Here is a 6,929-nt window from a genome sequence, read left to right as displayed (position 1 = left end):
GAGTCAGATATGTGCCTCTGGGGCCCTCCTGAAGCCACCTGGGTAAGCTTCAGCACAGCAGCTCTGACCCCTACCCCCCTGCAAACTAAACTTCCAGACACAAGGCTCTACCTTACTGTCATCCTGGAGATGTCAGGATGGTGCAGTTTTAGTCATTCTGACAAATTTTTAATGTGTTTTTTTTTTCCTACTCAAGTTATGGACTTTCAAAGGCTCCAACTTCTTCTATGGTTTTTATTTGTTTATCCCTGGATGAAGGCCCTTATGGATGGTTTTCCACTTCTCTCATGACAAACTTCTCTGTTTGTACTTAGAAGTCTCCATAAAATCATGGCCACAGGTGGAATATTATTACCAAGTCCTTGTTCTTCCCAAAGTGAAAACTCTTAATGTTCAAAGGAAGCAGTACACCTCCTTTTTCCCTTTCTCCTCTTCTTCCCCCTTCCCTCTCACAGCCTCCCTTCTTTCTTTCCTTCCTTCCTTTTTTTTCTTTTCTTTCTTTTTTTTTTTTTTTTTGAAATCATACTTTTCCTCAATTCTAAACTGGTAATAGGAGAATTAGCTGTTAGCTTAAATTCTAACTACTCTTTAAGTTGATCCTTTCTTTTAAATAACTCCCAGGATCATTAGCTTGAGAAGATTGTAATGAACAGCAATTATTTCAATGCTACAGAAATTAATTTCATTGTGAATTAGTTTCTTTCTTCTGAATACAGAAAAATCCCAAGATCATAGGCTGGAAAATGGCTTCAAAGCAGAACAGTTGAAGATGTCCTACAAACCCCCAATCAGTGCCTCTCAAAGCCTCTGTGAAGGTCCTTGAAACCCAGGGAAGTCTGAGATACCATGACTGCACAGAGCAGCTCACACAACATGACTACACCACATAACATAGAATCCTGGGTTGAGTCTGCAGACAGAAAAAAGAACAGGAACTACAGAGTAAGCAATGTATGGACATTAGTCAACTTGTCAGCATAGATTAATTGATTGTGAAAGACATTCAAATCCATGTCTGTGCTAACCATTGGTGAAATTAGGTGAGAGGTATCCTTAACCTTCTGCAATATCTTTTGAAAAAGTGAGGGCAACAGAAAGATGGTAGTTCCTGATAAATACTATCTTCTCTGTATTCTTCAAACTGACCTTGCCAAAGTAGTGTCCCTATTATTTTTGTTGTGGCAAAGGCTTCCACCACAAAAAATAATAGGGACACTACTGTGAACCAGTTGTTGCACATCACTGATGGTGGATCAGAAAAAAGAATCAGCAATTTTTTGACAACCAACTGGGATGTGATCTGACACTGGATTTTTTAATTACCATCAAAATCTTCTGGGCACCATCATCTGCTCATAGACGGAGATTGTCTTGTGTAAAATCTGAACCATGAGGACACAAAAGCAGTCAAAGTTCTGGGAATTCGAATCTGGTGGTTCACTTCAATCAGCACATTCTTCTGTTTGTGCATGTAAACCTGCAGCAAGTCATCTTAATTTAGAGGACTGTCCATCAGTATAAGTAAGCTCTGGTGGGCTATGTCTGTGTTCACTTCCCCAGGATTCTGTCCATTCTTCAACACCACAAATGTGCTGTTGCAGTTGAGTATCTCATGTGTATTTCCTACCTTTTTGGTTTTCAGACTGGCCTCTTCAACACCACAATGAGCCTAGGACCACCACTCTTGCTTCCTGCCCTTAGTCGAGGCCTCTAAGGGGCAATGGAAGCTCATTTCTTCTCCTGCTCCCCAAAGTACAGCTCATGAGATTTCAATTGCCTTGATTTTCGAGCAACAGGTCTGTTAAATAGAATTCTGACTTACTGTTTTGTAACCTGGATATTTAAATAGTTTAAATTTTGGAGTATTTGGGAAAGTAACACCATCAAAACATAAGCATCTGGGATGGCAAAAATTTGTTATTGAATTAATTTGTTATTTATTGAATGCTTCCATAACCAGTTTTTACCAGTCTGAGTGAAATAAGACTAAGCTGGTTCTGCCTTTAGTACACCTAAAAATTAAATATGTAGTTTTACACAGAGAACTATAAACCCGATTGTCATTTACTCACTATATTATTTCTTTCTGTGATTTTGCTTCAAACACTGCCTGTCCTCCTCTCCTCTCCTAAAAAGTAATCCTTATCTTGAAGTTGATGTTTCACTTTCATGCACATTTTAATTTTTCTTATAAACGAATATCCATAAATCTGCATCACATCAAAATTATATAGTGTTCATATCTTCTAAAAATTGCTTTTGCACTCAACATTATATTTATCTAGACTGACAAATGTAATTTTAATTAATTTATTTTGATTTTTATGTGTCATTCTCTCACATGTATATTTGTCTAATCTTCTACTGATCGGCATTGGGTTGGATTACTTTAACCAGATTAAAAAGCATCTCTCTTAGTAAGAACTCAATAGTGTTAGCAGTTTGTATGCCTTTATGGATAATCCTGAGAGAAAATTCCAAATCTCTTCTGAATTATGAGACATTTAACAATTACTTTTTAAATTTCATTTTTTAATTTATCCTGATTAGTTATACATAACTATATGTCCTGACTCCAAAAAGGGCTTGTTAAAATGGCTGAGCCTGATAATGGCCTAACATTTTATAATCCAATGTTTAACTTATCTTCCTAACAACAGGTTTACTGTTAATCTACTTATTATCTCTATTTTTCTTATCACAATGTTATTAGCATTATTGAATAAAATGATTTGGATTATATACAAATTCATAAAGGTTCAAACTATGTTAAAAGGCATAATATTATCATTATTTATTCCAGGAGTTTTCATAATTTTATTTATATATTTATTTATATATTTATTCATTTTTGATACTGGGAATTAGATCCAGGGGTGCTTTACCATGTAATTATATCCCCAAGACCATATATATATATATATATTATATATATATATTTTTTTTTTTTTAATTTTGAGACAGAGTCTTACTAAGTTGCTGGGGCTTGCTAAATTGCTAAGTCTGACCTTGCATTTCTGCTCCTCCAGCCTCATGTTTCTGAGTTGCTAGGATTAAAAGCATGAGTCACTACACCCAGTGAGACTCTCATAATTTTAACTATTCATTTTACCTTTCCCACCTTTATACCAATCATTTCATCAATACTTGCATTCTGTGAAGCTGCTATGGGATTAGCATTACTGAATAGTGTGTAACGCATACAGCATAGACCACATGTAAAACTTAATAACCAGTTTTTACCAGTCTGAGTGAAATAAGACTAAGCTGGTTCTGCCTTTAGTACACCTAAAAATTAAATATGTAGTTTTACACAGAGAACTATAAACCCGATTGTCATTTACTCACTATATGCTGAAAATTATCAAATACATAATTGTATTTGCATCAGTAAGATGATACTCTAAAAATTATATGAGCTGAATCAGTACATCACCTTCCAATTAGTTTTATCAAATTTGTTCTCTTAATCACTATATGTACCCCTTTTAAAATTAACAACTAAACTGTTTCTCCACACAATTATAGTAAGTACTATCTTTCCAAAACATCAGATATAGAAAAAAACTACACATCTACATATTAATTTTCTACAAATATTCTTAGTCATGGCATTTACCATCAGAAAACTAGTTCTAGTCAACATTTTTTTGATGCAATTCTAATTCCATTTCTAATCATTATCATGCAATGAGGAAACCAAACTGAATAATTAAATGCAAGACTTTATTTCCTGTTGTAAATGATGATTGGTTCTTTACCTCTACTTGTAGTATTACTCTATATTCAACACTCTACAGGTTCACTAAGTTTTTAAATAGCATACTAATGAATTACCAAGCTCCTTATTTAATGGCCTTCTATGATTTGCAAACATAATAACATTCACAGTAAAAATATTTCTTTACCGCCTCAGCTCCTAATTGCCAAAAGCACATATACATAGAACCCCAGTTGCTGGATCTTCAGTTCTTGAAGCAGTGGTACCAAGACTAGGAGGCTATTGAAGAATAAGCACCACTATAAATTCAAATCTACTAATAGAATATATAACTATACATTCCTAATATAATTCCTATGGAGAATCATCAAATGCTACAAATAACATACTATTTATTTATATCAAAGAGACGTATAAATCAGTCTTAATGAATTTATCCAGATCATATACCACTAGTAATTATGGCCACTCTTATCCAAAACCATGAAATTTTATTGGAGACATTCCCAATCATCCCACAGCCTCTCTTCATCAATGTTATTTTGCCTCACAAACTCAGGCTATGAATCCATACTAGAATTACACTATTAGTTTGTGGACTACAGACATTAACTCCTTTAATAGTAACATTATGGGTACTGGTAAGTCTAACAAACCTATCTCTAACACCAAGTATCAGCTCAGCTGGAGAATTTATTTATTGTTATAACATCATTTTTATGACTTAGTTTTTGCTGAGGGCCATTGCCAAGTAGGAATGATGCATCGAAATTTCCTTGCCAGCGTACCCCGTGTTAAATGGACTTGCCTTGGAAATCCGCTGTGACTTTGCATGTGTGTTTGAGAAAGGTGACCCTGCTCAAGGACGAGGGTGGATCCAGGTTTAAGGTGTATCCTGCAGGTTTGAGGAAGTATCCCGCTCCTTGGGTTTAGTGTGTCCCGGTTTAAGACAAGTTTAAGGTGTTCCCAGTTTAAGACAATGGGGTTTTAGGGAAGTTCCAGGTTTAAGTTTATTGCTACTGGGAATAGGGCGTTCCTGCTGCCTGAGTTCCCGTTGAGTTCTCCTGGAATGGAGAAAGTATTTGGGACATGAATTGTGCGGGCAGATTTTAGATTTCCCCTGAACGTGTGTGGAGGCCGGTGTGAGTTTGGGAATTAAGAATTGCTGTTTGAATCTACAAAGCTGTGAGTGGCTCGTGATTCTGTGCCCAGCCAATACTGTGGTAAGTTTTAACATTATCCTAAAAGGACACTATATATTAATTATGGCATTATATCCCATAAACACAATAATCATAACATGACAGCAATTCACATACCACCTTAGTAACATGAAAACATCCTTCACACTAGAAAACAATATTTATACATCATCAACCTATATCTCTCCTGTCACTTATCCCACAAATATTTTCATATCCACACAGCTTAAATAAAACATTAGATGGTGAGCTTACACTAAAAGCTTAAAACTCCCTATTTATCAAAAAACTGTACAAGAATTACTAACTCATGCTTCCTGTTAACTCATGTTATAAATTTATAACTCATCTGTAACAAAATGACTCTCAACTTTTAGCAAATAGAAATAATCTGTGGGTTTTAGGAGCCAAAATACTGGTGCAACTCTAAATAAAAGAAACATATTTAGGGACTATTGTTGGGGCTCAGGAGTAGAGTGCTTACGTTACACATGTGAGGCACTGGGTTTGATCCTCAGTACCACACAAAAATAAGTAAATAAAGAAAATAAATGTATTTTGTCCATATATATTATATATTAGAAGTAACACAATTATACTCTTCCTCTATCAAAATTTCATTTTCTATCTTAATTTCATCAATTATTACAGTAATTGATATTTCCATAAATCTGTCTCTATTTGGTTTTCTCTTCCAAACACCATCACTTCCCATTTCTCTTCATCAGGACCTTGTTAATGATATTGTTAATGACATAACTGGAATCAGGAACACCATCATCTTTATTAAAGGGAATGATGGATAAGTTCAAAAGTAACTAATGCATTTTAAAATAGACTTCAGAGCGTCTTTGGGGTTAAGGAACTTCTCCACATTTCCTTCCCAAAACATTATTTATGATTTAACTGTGGCTGCTCCACTCCAGTCTCTGATGATTCCTTTATTCTTTTAGTTTTCTTCAATTCAGGCATCATGAGTGCCCATAGGGAGAGTGTTTGGTGACTTTATTTCTCAGTGTAGATAAAAGAATGTTTAGTTTGGACTTTTCCTGAGTTTTTGTGGCTCAATCTTTGTATTATTGTGTTTGGAGTGTAAAGGGATAAGTTGTGAGTCTAAAAAATTCAGCATGGAGCTCATATGGTAACCAAAGAACCTCATTTCTATCTTTTCTAAGTAGTACCCATGGGACAAAGTTTGTTTTATTTCCTCAACACTCTTTTTTTCTATAATGGTTCTAATACTTAAGAAGTGTCTGGTTCTATAACAGTGAGTGATTTTTCCTATCTCACCACCCCTACTTCTTGGCTTTATCATGCTGGCCTCATTTTCTAAGTGAGGAGTCTCTTTCTCCTTTTGTTGCTTTTTGCCTTCACCTGTTATTGCCTTCCATCATTTCATCTCTCTTTCTATCTGCAAACCCCTATTTTCTGTCCAATTCTCATTTTTTCAGTTTCTGTCTGTAAGGTCACTTTTCTGTGCCCCAGCATGCTGATCCCAGTCATACCACCTGTGTTTCTGTTTTGTTTGTTTGTTTGTTTGTTTTGTTTTGTTTTGTTCTGTTTTTGTTTTGTTTTGTTTTATAGTTTCTGTTCTGAGATAAATGAAATTGTTTGTTTCAGTGAGTAGTGAAGGCCAGGGGCTCTTGTGTGGGGGGGTGTCATTGGATTATATAATCATTCCATAATCATTTTCTCTCATTCTGAGATGAATATTGAGAGTGCAGATGGAGAAAATAAGATAGACTGTGTGGAAAATGCTGCCCCCTCCACTGTGGGCTGGTTTCAATTTGATTTTTTTTTCTTTGAAGGGTGAGGTCAAGCCTGAGAGGGGTTCCAGGTTAAGCCATAATTACTGATGAACTTTGTGTCTCTGTTTGTTTATCTATCTATCTATCTATCTATCTATCTATCTATCTATCTATCTATCTGTCTATCTATCCATCTATCTATTTATTACAGTGGTATTCATTACAATTCTTATTACACATGTAGAGCACAATTTTTCA

At 35.1% G+C, this 6,929-nt stretch overlaps 1 pseudogene; it reads right to left on the bottom strand.

Annotated features, from left to right (window-relative positions):
- Window positions 1-1,053: 1,053 nt before the first annotated feature.
- LOC113199491 (ribosomal RNA small subunit methyltransferase NEP1-like) lies at window positions 1,054-2,375 on the bottom strand (annotated as a pseudogene).
- Between the last annotated feature and the right edge of the window lie 4,554 nt (window positions 2,376-6,929).

Source organism: Urocitellus parryii, chromosome Y (genome assembly GCF_045843805.1).
Source record: "Urocitellus parryii isolate mUroPar1 chromosome Y, mUroPar1.hap1, whole genome shotgun sequence".
NCBI classification, from domain to species: Eukaryota; Metazoa; Chordata; class Mammalia; order Rodentia; family Sciuridae; genus Urocitellus; species Urocitellus parryii.
This window is presented reverse-complemented; position numbering and strand designations above follow the sequence as displayed.